Source organism: Rhinatrema bivittatum, chromosome 5 (assembly GCF_901001135.1).
Source record: "Rhinatrema bivittatum chromosome 5, aRhiBiv1.1, whole genome shotgun sequence".
Lineage (NCBI taxonomy): Eukaryota > Metazoa > Chordata > Amphibia > Gymnophiona > Rhinatrematidae > Rhinatrema > Rhinatrema bivittatum.
Window position 1 is genome coordinate 117,986,952 of NC_042619.1, and position 16,453 is coordinate 118,003,404.

Below are 16,453 nucleotides of genomic sequence, written 5' to 3' on the forward strand. Positions count from 1 at the left end.
CTATTCTTTCAAGACAAAAAAGAAAACTACCACATGCCAGTCTCCCCTGCACTTTTTTCTTTACACACAATGAAGCTGCAACATGTTACTTTGACACCCATGCAAATTAAATGGTCAGAATTTGTAAGAGGGTGATGTGCATCAAAATGCAAAGCAAAGAACCATTTTGTGAAAGAGCTGTTTACTTTGCTTCCATTAAAAAAAAAAAAAGAAACATCCATTCTGGCCTTAAGAAGTTGCCTTACTGGGTCAGATCGAGGGTCCATCAATCCCAGCATATTGTTTCCAACAATGGCTAATCCAGGCTACAAGTACCAAAACATTAAATAGATCCCATGCTACTAATAAACAGTGGTTATTCCCCAAGTCAACTTGACTAATAGCAGGAATTTGTCCAAACCTTTTTAAACCCAGGTAAAATAATTGCCCTAAACACATCTTCTAGCAGCTAATTCCAGAGCTTAATTGTGCATTGAGTGAAAAAGAATTTTCTCTAAATTTGTTTTAAATGTGCTACTGGGGGGAGGAGCCAAGTCTCACTGGTCTGCATTCCAGTTTCCTAATTTCAATATTTCCTGCTAAATCTTTCTGAAATGCCACACAAGAGGAAGGGTAAGGTGAGAGTCTATCCACCAGACTCACCTGACCCAGCCGGGCATTGTTTCATCACTGACTTCGCGACCCCAGGGTCTGCAGTGGGGGCTCTAAACGCCGCTGCGGAAGCACCAAGAGGAGTGGCGTTTTTGCCGGGCGAGATCACCTTGAGTCCACCTGACCTGTGCAGCTCTCCCCTCCGTGTTCTCGATGGAGCTGGGTTTCCAGACGCAACTGCCGTTGGGCAAGCGCAGCAGGGTGGATCCATCAACCCAGCGGTAGCTGGGTCAGGCCCACTATTTCTGTTGGTTGCAAGACTCCGGGGAGGGAATCTCCGGGTACAGGAGTTGAATCTCCAGGAACAACAGGAGAAAGACCATGTCAGGAAGAGGTAGGAGGAACTAACATCTTGGATCCCCTGGAGTTTGAGAAACCAGCAGAGATAACATTAAAATCCCTTTGGGACCTAATGGCGGTAATAGCCCGAACCCTCAAAGTTCAGTCTCAACTATTGGGTAATTTTGAAAAAAAACAAACCTGGATTCGGTGGATAAAGAACATTCTCAAAAATTGCAAGAACATGCTATTGTTATACAGGATATGTCTGTTAATATGAAACAAATTCAAGAGTTTAATACTACCCTCATAAAGGATCGTATAACATCTCAAAGGAGATGTGAGTCAATAGAAAATTACCTTCGACATTTGAATGTGAGGATGGTTAATTTCCCCAAAGTTTTGAGAGAGCCAGTTCTTGTGACTTTCAAAAGATATATGACTGAGATCCTAAAGATACCAGCACATATGGTGCCACCTGTGAAAAAAAAATATTATTTTTGCCTCCTAGAAGGAGCACCCCCCAGATATCATCGAGAGGGGTTAGGGATGAGTTTGCAAACTTAACAGAATATTTGGAAAACTCAAATTTGGAAATCACAGAAAGAGCGGCTCTCTATTTTTTCACTGAACTGGATATGAGTCAGCTGATGAAAGCTTATTTTAAAAATATTAATATTCCCTTTATGGGAGGAGTGGTCAGGGTCTATCCAGACCTTTCAAGAACCACCCAACAACGGAGAAAGATGTTTCTTGCTATGCGCCCCGAGGTCTTGACCAAGGGTGCGAGTTTCCTCTTACGTTTTCCATGTAAATGTTTTGTAAAATCAGCTGGAAATACATTTATTTTTTTATGCCCGAACAATTGAGACAGTACCTAGATGGGAGGGCATAAACGTATATTAATGGGGGTTAAATATTAAGGCAGAGTGTACAGCTGCAATTTGAAATAATATTATCTAATTCTCCTGTTTTTCCTTACTCTCCTCCCCCACCCTAATTTCCAATGAAAAACAAATAGGAAATTGCATTTTAAAAAGTTAGTATTATACCGGTATGTATGGATGAATGTTTGTAATGATTTCCAAAGAAGACATGTATTTCTGTATCACCATGCAAGATTTTTTTTAAATGCATAACAAGGAACAATCTGATAAATAAAAAATTAACACAATAAAATTAAATGTGCTACTGGCTAACTTCATGGAGTGCCCCCTAGTCCTTGTATTATTTGAAAGAATAAATAATGGATTCACATTTACCTATTCAAGTCCTTTCATGATTTTATAGACCTCTATCATATTCCCCCCTTTATCATTTTGGTTGCCCTTCTCTGTACTTTTTCCAGTGCAACTATAACTTTGAGATGTGGCAATCAGAAATGCACACAATATTCAAGGTGCAGTCTCATCATGGAGCAATACAGAGGCATTATGACATTTTGTGTTTTATGCACCATTCCCTTTCTAATAATTCCTTACATTCTGTTTGCTTTGACTACTGTGGCAAACTAAACCAATGATTTCAATGTATTATCTACTAAGATTCCTAGATCTTTTCCCTGGGTGGTAACTCATAACATTGAATAGGGGTATGCAGAGGGACTGCATACCGGGGGAGGCAGATACGTTGCATTCGGCAAGGGGGGGCCCTGATCCATTCATGCGTTCCATTCTTATTCGTTTCCCGGCTAAAATTTAATTAACTACAACCCCCCACCCTCCTGACCCCACCAAGACTTGCCAAAACTCCCTGGAGGTCCAGCAGGGATCCGGGAGCCATCTACTGCACTCACACTGTTGGCTGCCGGTATTCAAAATGGCGCCAATAGCCTTTGACCTTACTATGTCACAGGGGCTACCGGTGCCATTGGTCGGCCCCTGTGACATAAGGTCAAAGGCTATTGGCGCCATTTTGATTACTGGCAGCCGACGGCCCGAGTGCAGGAGATCGCTCCCAGACCCCCGCTGGACCACCAGGGACTTCTGGCAAGTCTTGAGAGTCCCCAAGACTTGCCAAATGTCCCTGGTGGTCCAGTGGGGGTCCGGGAGCGATCTCTTGCACTCAGACAGTCGGCTGCCAATAATTAAAATGGTGCCGATAGTCTTTGCCCTTACTATGTCACAGGGGCTATCGGCGCCATTTTGAATACCGGCTGCCGATGGCGTGAGTGCAGTAGATGGCTCCTGGACCCCCGCTGGACCACCAGGGACCTTTGACAAGTCTTGGGGGGGGGGGGGGGGTTTGTTTAAATTTGCTCCTTTAGACGGCCGAATAATTTAGTGAAGATTCATTGTATTCGTGGAATCGCAATACGTTTTGCTTCCCCATGAATACAACGAATATGGCCCTATAAGTTACGGATTGCCAATACATTGCAAACGAATGCATACCCCTAATATTGAATCTAACATCATCTAACTACAGAATAGGTTATTTTTCCCTATATGCATCATCTTGCACTAGTCCACGTAAAAATTTCATGTGCTGTTCAGAAACCCATCTTCCAGCCTCACAAGGTCCTCCACTTGTGATTTAACTACTCTGAATAATTTTGTATCACTAGCAAATTAGATCACCTTACTTGTTGTATCCCTTTCCAGGTCATCTATAAATATATTAAAAAGCATAGGTCCAAGTACAGATTCCTGAGGCACTCCACTGTTTACCTTTTTCCATTGAGAAAACTGACATTTAATCCTATTCTGTTTTCTATCTTTTAACCAGTTTGCAATCCACGGACACTGCCTCCTATCCCATGACTTTTTAATATTTCTTAGAAGCTTCTCATGAGGGGCTTTGTCAAATGTCTTCTGAAAATCCAAACACACTACATTTACCGGTTCACCTTTACACACAATTATTCACCCTTTGAAAAAACTGGAGCAGATTTGTGAGGCAAGACTTCCCTTGGTAAATCAATGCTGGCTGTATCTCATTAAACCATGTCAATCTAAATGTTCTGTGATTTTATTCTTTATAACAGTTTCCATGATTATTCCTAGCACTGAAGTCAGGCTCACTGGTCTGTAGTTTTCCAGATCACCCCTTGGGCCCTTTTTAAATACTGGAGTTAAATTGGCCACCCTCCAGTCCTTCGTTGTATGGACGATTTTAAAAATAGGTTACAAATTACTAGTAATAGGTCTAAAATTTTTTAATTATTTCAGAACCCTGAAATATATACCATCTGGTCCAGGTGATTTGTTACTCTTCAGTCTGTCAATCTGGCCTACTATATCTTCCAGATTCACCGTGATTTGGTTCAGTTCATCCGAATCATCACCCCTTAAAACAGTCTCCAAAACAGATATCCCCTCAACATCCTCATTAGTAAACACTGAAGCAAAGGATTCATTTAGTCATTATGCGATGGTCTTATCTTCCCTAAGTGCCCCTTTAACCCCTCGATCATCTAATGGTCCAACTGACTCCCTTGCAGGGTTCCTGCTTTGGATATATTTTTTTTTAAGTTTTTATTATGAATTTTTGCCTCTTCAGCCAACTTCTTTTCAAATTCTCTCTTAGCTTGTCTTATCAATGTTTTCCATTTAACTTGTCAATGCTTATGTTTTTTCCTATTTTCTTCAGATGGATCCATTTTCCAAATTTTAACCATACCGGCAATCATTTGGCCTTCCTTTTACCTTTCTTAATGCATGGAATACATCTGGACTGCACTTCTAAGATGATATTTTTAAACAATGTCTATGCCTGTTGTACACTCTTAACCTTTGTAGCTGCACCTTTCAGTTTTTTTCTAACTATTTTCCTCATTTTATCAGTTTCCATTGTGAAAGTTTAGTTCTAGAGCTGTAGATTTACTTATTGTCCTCCTTTCAGTCATTACTTCAAATCTGATGATGTTATGATCACTATTGCTTCCTCTCTTGGAGTACATAAGAACATGCCATACTGGGTCAGACCAAGGGTCCATCAAGCCCAGCATCCTGTTTTCAACAGTGGCCAATCCAGGCCATACAAACCTGACAAGTACCCAAAAACTAAGTCTATTCCATGTTACCGTTGCTAGTAATAGCAGTGGCTATTTTCTAAGTCAACTTGATTAATAGCAGGTAATGGACTTCTCCTCCAAGAACTTATCCAAACCTTTTTTAAACCCAGCTACCCTAACTGCACTAACCACATCCAGGAAGTCCTGGGAGGCTGAATGGGTCGAATCTTTCTTTAGAAGCGAAGTCTTGTGAGAACACAGATCAACATTAGTATTCCAGAGCTATCTTTGACTGTGCCATCAGTGCGAGATGGTAAAACAAACAGCCCCAGAGGAGTACCAGTGTGCTGCACAAAACCATCATTAGGAGCTAAGGTTACGTATACACTAGAGAAAATCCTCTTTTGTCAGGCGAGTCGAAACCAAGAGAACCATGCCAAAAGGGGGAAGAGTAGCTAATTGCAGCTGCAAGAGCCTCAGCGCCCACATTCCAGAAGCAGAGAGACCCTTCTACTACTGCAGTATTGCTTTCCACCGGTTCTACCTGCTAGAATATAGCTTTTCAGACACTTTCAAAAGCCAGCCTTTCACCGAGGGAAGATATGCTACAGAAAGATGATGCAGTGGGCTTAAGGCATCCTCTCCAAGGACCGATTACATGGTGTGAATGGTTTATGCACTCCTAACAAGGCTTTCAAAACAGCCTGCACTTATGAAAGGACAAAACAAACCAAGGTTGCCACTTCTGCTAGCACAGTTCATTCCCCCTCTGATAGAAGTGCCTGAAGAGCACGGGAAAGGTCTGAATGTACTTTAGTCTGGCAGAAAATCCCAAAAGAACCACAGAAGCCTCAGTCTGCTGAACAGCCTATTTTCTTACAATCTTCACTACTATTCTGCTTACACCATAGTTCCTCCATCCTGTTTTTCACACTCTGTGATGTATTTACTTTCAAAAAAACACTTTACCTTATTTTTCTAAATATGCAAAAGAGAAGTTAGGAAGCAGTCCCAAGAACATTTACTGTGACACAAAAGTTTTAGCCATGGCTGATATGTATGGGGTGAGGTGACAAGGTGAGATCAGATCTCTTTCATGGTCTTTTGGGCTTCAAACAGCTTAGGAAGCCCTTTCTTTGAGGTAAAACTGTCACAGTATGGTCCACACTCAAAGGTATTTAGCAGGCTAACTCACACGTTATCCAGCTAAATGAAAACGTGAGCTCATATTTGGCTAAATTCTAGTCAGCTAATAAGTTAGGAGGCTAGAATTTAGCTGGATAAGTTAGGGGGGGGGTTCTGGGGACATAACCTAGAGGAGTTGAGTTAGCCGGCTAAGTCTGATCCAGCCAAAGCGCTGTCCTAACGTTAATCAGCTATAGTTAGCAGGCTATATTCAATAATGCAGCTGCAATACTGAATATGCCTCCAAAGTTAGCCGAATAAGTTTATCTGGCTACCTTGGCTATTTGGACTGTCGGAATAAGGACCCCACCGTGCAGTTTCAGTTGGGGGGGGGGGGGGGATTATTTTCCTAGCCTCTTTCCTCTTCTCCCCAGGTATTTTACATCCCACTGTCATTCAGGAGCTGTGAGTGATCCCCTACTGAGCAGAAGCATCGTGGGAACTGAGGCACTGCTGCAAAGCAAAAAGAGGAACAGGAGGCCAGAATTCATCTACATGAAATTAAATACTTTCTCCTTCTTCCTCGTACATAAACAGACATCTAACGGAAGTGTTTCAGCAAGCAGCCCTCTTTCAATGACAATTTCCTTTTCAGGGCAATTAACAATACATTACATAGCCTTAGTTAAATATAATAAAATTAAAATTGCTTAAAGGACTAATGGGCAGCAGTGAAAGCATCAGTCACAGAGATGCCCACATTACCCGATGTTTATGACCCTCTTATTTCCACAAGAAGATCTCTAAGCTTTTTTTTTTTTTTTAATCTCGGAAAACATTCTCATGAGCACCATGGGACCAGCCAACATGAGTTGTCTGGTGATAAGAAACTCTGCTGCTTGGTACCAAGATGTCCTCTTCCTCTCAGCAGGAAGACAGTCCTCCACTAACCCTAATCAGGGGCGGCATCTTAAATCCCACAGGCAGGCCTGGAAAGCAGGGGAGGGAGGAGAGGAGCAGAGTTGCCACGGCCTTAAAGCAGGTGGGAGCAGCCTCCTCTTTGATGCAGGTATCTGGCTCCTTAGGCAATGCCTATCTTGGCTGTGTCTAAATTCGGGTAGAAAGCAGGGAGCCAAGGTAAGGTAGAAGGGGAAAGGAGGGGGAATGAGGAATCCTTTCTATCAAACTATCAAAGCAAACCATCAAAGCTAGAAATCTGAGTGCCAGCTAAACAAGTGACTGGACTCTAAAGCAGCACAGCACACTTTTCTGCAGGCAAGAACTGGGAGCTTTTGAAGCGGCATCTTATTACTTGCTGGGCTTGTGTTAGATCACACAAGAGAGATCTGTAGCTCTGGCCATAATCCTCTCTAGAAGGCAGCACTAAGACGAAAAACAGATTTATTCCCAGGTAGGAACTGAGACCCTGTGAAAGTAAAGAACAGTGAGGGTGAAAGACGGGAATATACCAGAAAATATGATTAAAGAGAGACAAGTGCAGAAACATATGGGCAGAGAGGCAAAATACCACTAAAACAACAACTTGTAAATTCAGAACACATGGCATTGTGCCTGCAAATAGATCTCTCAGTCAACTGAGTTTCCAGGTTTTGCATATCTAATCAATATTCTTCCAAGAAAAATGGAACGAAACCTACAAGACTTGCGTTTCTTGGAATTGTGACGCATATATTCTTTATTTTTACAATAGAGCATGCAATGCTACTGCACATTTTTAAAAGATTGTTTTTGTACATCACTGTGTGTTTATTGGGTAAAGCAATTTACACATTGAATAAAATGAAAATGCAATATACAAGACAGCTCCACAATGGTCTCCTTGGACCATGTGATCCAAATTCAACTCGGAGAATTTTATTTATTCTCAAATATCCTCAGCAATATAAAAAATGGGAAGATATATCCAGGACCAGAGGAACTAAAGCCCTACTATGACATCAAAATCTGAATGTTTGCTCCAAGTTCACAGAAGGAAACTTGTTTTTATTTACTTACAAATCTTCCCTAATAAAATCAGGAATCTGAAGACAGCTCCCAGATCAGGACTTTCCCAAACATATCCTTCTGGCCCCAGATCTAGTCAGGTTTTCAGGATCTCCACAATGAAGATGCACAGGATAGGCCTGCACACATTGGAGACGTAGCATGTGCACATTGATATCATGCAGATTCATTGTGGATACCCTAAAACTCCAGTCTTTGGGGTCCCCAGGACAGGTTGAGGGAAGCCCTGTGATAGATATGCAGATAAGAGAAATCTTCCCAGCTCTCTTCCCAATTCTTAGCCCGGCCTTGGGATGGGGCAATAACTTACCTATGCCTCAAAAGAACAGAAAAAAATTCAGTGCAACCCCAAAAATACTAAAAGCACACAGCGTTAACAACTGGCAGAGGGCAATTCGCTTTTTTTTTTTTAATGCATGTGCACGAACCCCAGGATATGTAATGTACATCTTCTGAAAGAATGCTGAAGAACTAACAAGAAATAAGAGAGCAATGCTGCAATGTAAACTCTCAGACCGAAAATAACCCTGTCTAGTACTGTTTACAGGGTTCAGGCTCCACAATCAGAGGCTGCCAGTAAGGGTCTTCAGGGTTCAGCACACACACACACACACTCCAAAGCAAGGAAGTGCACACCCACTGCAGGAAACCACAGCGCAGGGCTTTTTACAGTCCTTGAATAAAGTGAGGAAACTAGATAAAAATTGAAAAAACGATACCACTTATCTCAGACGGTCGACATGGACAAAAAAAAACATTCAGCTGTGTTTTGAAACAACGTGTGTCCGGATTTACAGCCCATAAGAGCTAGCGGTGAATGTTTATGGGGCAGCTTTTGAATCTAACTCGCAGCGCAGACCTGAAAATATCTGAGAGTAGCATTTCAACGTAGCTACATTCTTTAAATGTGGCTTTGCTAGGCTACCTCTTCATACTACTCTTTTCTCTCTTGTCCTGGGCTCTTTATCGATATGAAGAATGGCAGCTTTGGATAGCAATATCCTCCCTAAAATAAAAATATTTGTTTTTCTTTCCACCAATATTCAAACCCTTGACAACAAAGCAGGGAGAATCAGGAGAGAGATTTCTTCTTGTGTTTTGAATTCATCCTGTGCACGACAAGCAAGTACGGCAGTGAAAAGCCGAGTGGGCCTCGTTTATCCAGACCACATGGAATCATGTTCCTTTCTTCTCAATTACTAGGAAACTAGCACACGCCATTGCCAGAAATGTTCCGTTTTCCGTTGCTTGCCTTCTGCCCACCCCCCACGACACCCTTCATAGCTCAGTTGTCCCAGGCAAGACACGTATGGATCGGAAAGACATTTGCCAGATTCTTAGCCTCAAAGTTCTTGCGCACAGTTTCACTTGCACAATTTTTTCCATTACATTTCCTCCCCCCCCCCCCCCCGTATGCAGCTGCAGGAAACAAAGCCTTTGGGTATAAGGAGTGCGATTTCAAAACGGACTTGACTTACAGGCTTCACTCACGTTCTAAAAATCCAATCGTTAAAATCAGCACTTCCCGCGCTTGCGGCAGCGGGTGAGCAGCCGTTGTCGCTTGCGGGCGAAATAACGCTAAGTCCTGGAGCACCGCTGACTCCCTCCCCCCCTGCAAGGACACAGCCTGATAACGCTGAGCTCTCTCAACAACGGATGTCGTTAGAGGAGGTGAGCTCGTCTGAGGTGCGTTTTTCGGAGGAGATCGTGGTCCCTGCGATAGAGGGTGGTGCAATGGCGTCCACCCCGTTGGGAGGAGGGCAATCCCCCGAGAGCCAGAGAATGGACAGAGGAGGGGGATCTATCCTGGAGATACCACCCGAGATGTCCAGAGGTATGGATGAAATTAATATCGTTATTCAACCGGCACCCTTTCCAGTCTTAAAACCGTTGGAAAGGCCTCAAAACATTACCCTAGAATCTTTGTGGCTTGCAATATCGACATTACAAACCTCATTAATGACAATTTCGGAAGGATTCAAGGTAACTCAAGACTCAATATCTAATGTGAAAAAGATTATGGTTGGTCAAACTGAGAGAATAACTTATATTGAAGGGAAAGTAAAGAAAGTAGAGGAAGTCCAAAACTCTATAATTAAAGGAGAAATAAATATGAACAGAAGAATGGAGATGTTTGAGAACGAACTGAGAAATACAAATATCAGAATTATAAATTTCCCGAAGTGTAAACTGATTTCTGCCAAGGAGCAATTTAAAAGTTACCTCAAAGACATTATGAAAATGTCTAATGAAGATATGCCTGTTATAAATAAAGCTTATTTTGTGTCAGCATTTAAAACAAGCATAGAAAATCAGATGGAAACTGAAGAAGTACGATTGAATATTACAGAGTTTTTGGAGACCTCACAACAATATCAAGTTGAAGGAAGAGGTACCTTGTTGGTTAAACTTATGTCTTCAATGGACAGAGATATAGTAATGAAAAAATTTCTTCAACACAGGTCAGAGTTATATCTAGATCAAAAAATGTGGATGTACCCTGATGTTTCGAAAGAAACTCAGAGGAAAAGGAAGAAATTTTTGTCTTTGTTGCCCCAAGCAAGATCACATGGAGCTCAAATAATATTGAGATTTCCCTGTAAATGTGTGATGAGAGTGGAAGGTCAGAGATATATTTTTTATGACCCTGACCAGCTGGGAAATTTTCTACAAACACACCACTGGACCTTGGACACAGGATAAAATTGATTCAGCTGTAGAATATAGTGCAGCCTAACTTTCAGTAGTTTATGAGAATATTGTTTGGTTAATATTGCTCTAAATTTAAAAATGGATCTCCTCTTACTAGTATAAAAGTAAAAAACAGCAATATATATATATTATCTCCACTGTTTAGTTAATATGCCTTTTTGGATTTGTATTTTACTGAAAGTAGAATTGGTATGGAGGAAAATGTCTATCTTACTTTACATGTTTAAGATTACTGTATTACTTGACATTTATTGTGAAATGTTTGAATAATTTGAAAATCCAATAAAAACAAAATTAAAAAAAAAAAAAAAAAAAATCAGCACTTAAGGCTTAACGTGGATCTGGCGGCGGTGCTCGTCTAAAGATCGGATGCACGCATGAAATTTACTGCTGGTCCTTCAGGTTGTGCTCCTGTCATTTCCTTGGCTTTTGCTTTCATAACATGAGTTCACATACCAGCAGGATAAACCTGATATTATGTCTGCATTATTTCTCAGCCCAAAGGCTGTAACCTTGCTTTGTGCTTTACAGTATTAATGCTTTCTGTTTTTAGTACTTTACAATGTTTCCAGTTTTTCAAGAGGCAAATATACCAAGTACCTGTTTTGTGTCTACAACTCCATCATGAATACCAAGCAAATATGTCACCGTTACTGAAATAAAAATGAGCAGAAACGTATCTCCTAAATATATTGCAACACTGTATTACTAACTAAATGAAACCGCCTACACTTGCTCGTTCTTAAAGAAGAGAGTAAAGTTTAGTTTTTAATAGGCAAGTGCTGTTACATAGTAGATGTCCCCACAAAAGGATCACTTGGCTCACTCAGTCTGTCCAGTTGCGATTTGCCATAAAGCTCGATCACCTACACTGCTTCATTTCTGTACAGGATGTTCACGTTCTTCCAAAATTCCTCTTGGGGGGTGGGGGCATGAGTGACAATCAGTTTCACTTTTTTCTCTCGGGATAAAACAGTGATGAGTTCCAATAGCCACATTGGTCCCACAAAAAACTGGAGTCTTTGTAAGATGAGATATCTTCTACTGGAGCAACAACAGCAACAAAAAGATGTAGTTCATGAGTCCTCCTGGGCCACTTCTTTGGGTTCCCTGGTACAAATTTTATCTATAAGCTTCTGGTCCTCCTTCAGCAGAAGTGTTGCGCTCTCTGGCTGTGGCAGGCCCGCAGCCGGGCTCACTTACCCCTGACGCCGGGCCCCCGGAGGTGGCTCGAACTCCTTGGTGGCGGTGGGCAGTTGCCGCCGTGCCCATGCTCCCTCCATGTTCCCGGGACCTTCCTGTGCTGCCGCGAGTCCCTCCGGGGCCGACCAGGCCTCCCCATGTGCAACGCAGGGAGACCCTGCTACTTCCTCCTCTCTGGCCTGTCGGCCTTAGGCACGCACACGCCTCTTTGGGATTTAAAGGGGTCGCAGTGGGAAAGCCTCCCAAGGCCCTAGGTGATGACGTCAGGCAGGCTCAGAAGCTCAGAGTTTGCCTTGGCAACAGGTCTCCATGTGCTTTGTTGCTGCTCCAGTACCTGTTCCTGCTCCAGCTCCCGTTCCTGCTCTACCTTCGGACGGACTTCCTTGGTTTGACCTGGACCTGAACCTGACCTTGCCTTCAACCGCCTGCCTTTGACCCTTCACTCGGACCTGACCTTGCCTTTAGCTGCCAGCCTCAACCCTCCGTCTGGACCCGACCTCAGCTCTCGTTTCACCCCACTGGGACCCTCCATCTCTGCTACCACCCAGCACTCTGCCTCTGGACACCTTCATCGAGATCAACCATGCGGAGGCCTGCCCAAGTCCAGCCGGCCCTGGTACCCAAGGGCTCAACCTGCAGGGAACGAGGGCTGGTATTGGCGAAGCTCCAGTCGACCTCCGATTCCCTCTTGGCCTTGCCTTCCGACGGTGGGGACCCGTGGGGGTTTCCCTCATGGGTGGTGTCAACACCACCTCAGGTCAGGGGGGTCCACCTCCGCAACAAGAAGTTTTCATATTTGTCCAGTCTAACAAAGGACCATTTGCAGACATGATTTGACACACACATATATATATATATATATATATATCCCTGTTCCTTGTCCTATAGAGCAGAGGTTTTCAATCTTTTTCCCATCGTGACACACCTGACAGACCACGCTCACATGTGACACACTGCTCATTACAATTCACAGCAGAAATAAAAGAATAAAGGCCCAGTATTACTTTTATTGTTAAGAATGACACAAGGGAAAGATAAGTACTCTGTCTAAACAGAAATTGCATAAATAGTGAACATCCCAAACTAAAACATCAATTTCCAGCTCTCAAACAGTAACCACCTTACCTAAGAAAAGGCAACAGTGAAAATATTACACCAGGCCTTAAAACTCCAATACTCCTCTTATAAGGACAATGGACCGAGCAGGCTGCTATAGAGCCCTACACAGAAACTACACGCCAGCAGAATACCTCACCTCAGTCACATGTGCAGACCCTCACCTAACAAAGAATAAAAAGACCATAAAGCATAAACAGAAACATGTAGACAAAATCTGAACTGGAAATCACAATAAGCCAGAGACTCTGTATGCAGTGCAACAAAGGAAAAAGAAAAACATCACCAGTCCTCATAAAACAAATCAAGAAATATAAAATCAATAGCAGTAAAGACTATACTAATAAAAAGAACAGATTATTTCAAAACAGCTGATGAATGGAATATCCAATAATTAAAAACAGGCTTTCAATCACACACTTTCATACATGCTCTCTCTCACACATTGCTTCTCAATCATATACTCACATGCTCGCTCACCTACACCGGCTCTCAATCACACATACTCTCTCTCTTACTTATACACACAGGCTCTCAATCACACACACATACTCTCTTTCACACAAACAGGTTTTCAATCACACACATACATGCTGTCTCACACACACACACAGGATCTCAAACACACTCTCTCTCTCCCCCCACCAAACTAGCAGCAGCAGCCTTCTCCACTTATAGCCCTCACGGCCTCGAGAAAGGAGTCCCATCCACCGCGTGGGCTGACGTTGTTCCTCTTTTGCTCCGTGCTGTGCATTCTTCAGGCCGATGCTGACCACACTAGCATGGTCTCTTCTTCCCGCGCACGTGTGCAGCCACTGCATACCACTTCCTCTTCCGGGCTGCAGGGGGGGTGGCAAGAGACCATGGCTCTCTTGCCACGTTCCGCCTGGGCTATCATTTTAAACCCGGGCGGAAGATACGTTCCTATTTTGCTGGGGCAGGGGGAGCAGCTGGGCCAGCGGGGGACCGGGAAGTGTGGCGACACGCTGTTGTGTCGCGACATACTGGTTGAGAACTGCTGCTATAGAGGATATGTAACTGCATGTTCTCCCTGTGTCAGAGGAACACAGTTACAAACCTCCCTTAGAGAAGTACAAAGTGAATGGAGAGTGTGGGTATCGTTCTCATGCCATCAGTGCGTGGCTTTTATTCTCCACTCTGTTGTTTTAACACTATGTTTGTACTAGCTGATCATAATGTCTGTCCCAGAGCATCATCTAAAATGCCTAATTTAGTTAACCATGTGAAAAACTACGTTAAAAACAGAACACATGAAGCTCAGCATCACCACTGCTGATGCAATTACAAAACTGAGAGATTTTACTTCTAGATCATATAAAATAAAATCAAAGTTCTAATGTATCTGCATCTTGTCTACTGTGCTTTCTGAGAAGGATAACATGAAGCCCATAAAATTCCTGAGCCATGTAATGGACTGAATTTCTAAAGATATGCAATCTGTGGCATTATTTTCCTGCACTGCAAAAAAAGTTATTTGGGTCAACATGTGGGATATTAGTCTGTCCAGTACTGATTTAGTCCTGAGGGCACCTCTGAAAATCGCAGAATAAAGGCCAATGTGTTCTGTTAGGAAAATAATGCTTGGCAGTACCAGCAAGTGACTGATATGGAAGGTGCTGTATTAATCCCCCCACATGCAGAACTGCAATGGCGAGCAGAGCTGCAAGGTCACAGAGCTCTTGGCATCTCCAATCACAGCTGTCAGGCTAACTTAAGCACTTGTATAATGGCAAACCCTCTGAGACAGCAAACTCTTCCAATTCACTGCACCCGTTCTGCTAGATACAGTCATTATTTCAAGCAAAACAGTTACAATTCAGATCTGGTTGAAACCTGGAGTAAAAAAAAAAAAAAGTTATCAACTAGGGCTCAAGGCCTGTTTATCTTTTCCACTACTTATCTCACTGACAAACTGTCCACACAGGAGAGTTTTTCTGTTATGGCAAAAACAAACATCGAAGGGACTGGAGATGAAATGCATTACCTTAACCAAGACACATACCCCACTGCGCAGATCGTTCTTCTAAGAAATCTAAACATTTACATCAGTTTTCAGTGAGATACATAAAAGATCCTCACCCTCGTTCTGCAATGGAAAGATAAAAGTCCCATGGCCCTGTTCCAGGCCATAAGCAGCATAACCTAAATACATGCTGATCTCTGGGGCACTTAAAACACAATCACCGAGATTTCTCTTTTACTTTTCCTAATAATTTCTACCACGAGGAGATATAGGTGTTTCTAGTTTTTCAAAGCTCTTTTTACTTACTGTACGTATTCAAAGTAAATCCGACCATGCTTTTACTAGTCCTCAACAGCCTGTCTTCATGGATACATTTATGTACGCTGCAGATAGCTGAACAGAAAGAATATCTGAATTTGGGTGTATGGCCATAATAAATGTGCACAGCTTATTCCAAACCACAGTGAAAATAAAAAAAAAATTTAAAAAAAAAAATCTAGTGGAAAGGAAAAGAGCTAGAACACCACCAAAATGGAAGAAACAGTTAGCTCAATGCTATTCACTTCCAGTTCTCAAGGGCTGCAAATGGGTTAGGTTTTCAGAATCTCTAATGAATATGCATAAGACAGATTTGCATACAGTTGAGGCAGTGTGTGTGCGCAAACATCTCTCATACATATTCATTAGGGATATTCTGAAAACTCAACCCATTTGCAGCCCTTGAGTACTGAAAGTGAATACCACCGGGCTAGCTGATCTCCAGTATGATCAGGCAAGTACTGCTGCTCAGACTGGGTCTGTTTTTTTGTTCTGGGATTGCATCAAACACATTTGAAAAGCAACCTGATAAGGGACTGAAAGCAGGGGTCCCCAAACTTGGTCCTCAAGGGCTGCAACCCAATCTGGTTTTTGGCAATTCCACAATGAATATGCATGAGACCAACTTACATACAATGGAGGCAGCGTATGCAAATAGACCTCATACATATTCAATGTGGAACTCTTAAAAACCCAACTGGGTTGCAGCCCTTGAGGACCAAGTTTGGGGACTGCTGGCTTAAAGTCTTGCAGGATTAAGTCGGTATTCAAAATTCACAAGGCTGATAAATTAAACCCTAACTTTCATGGAGTCTGTGTGTTTGCAGCTAATTGGTTTGCAATATATGGTAATATAGACCAGGAGTAGGCAATGCAGTCCTTGAGTACTGCAAGCCAGTCACATATTCAAGACAGCCACACTGAATATTCATGAGATGCATTTGCATATATCCCCTTCATTGCATGCAGATGCGCCTCTTGTCTATTTATGGTGGATATCTTGAAAACCTGATCGACTTGCAGCACTCAAGGAGCAGAGTTGCCACCTTGATAGAGACCAGGGGCGCTCAAACCTGCAGCAAGTT

General features: G+C 42.6%; 1 protein-coding gene across 8 annotated transcripts in view; it reads right to left on the reverse strand.

Moving 5' to 3' along the window:
* FAM124A (family with sequence similarity 124 member A) overlaps positions 1 to 16,453 on the reverse strand; it is a 96,632-nt gene that overhangs the window by 46,172 nt on the left and 34,007 nt on the right. The gene's annotated exons all lie outside the window — the stretch shown is intronic.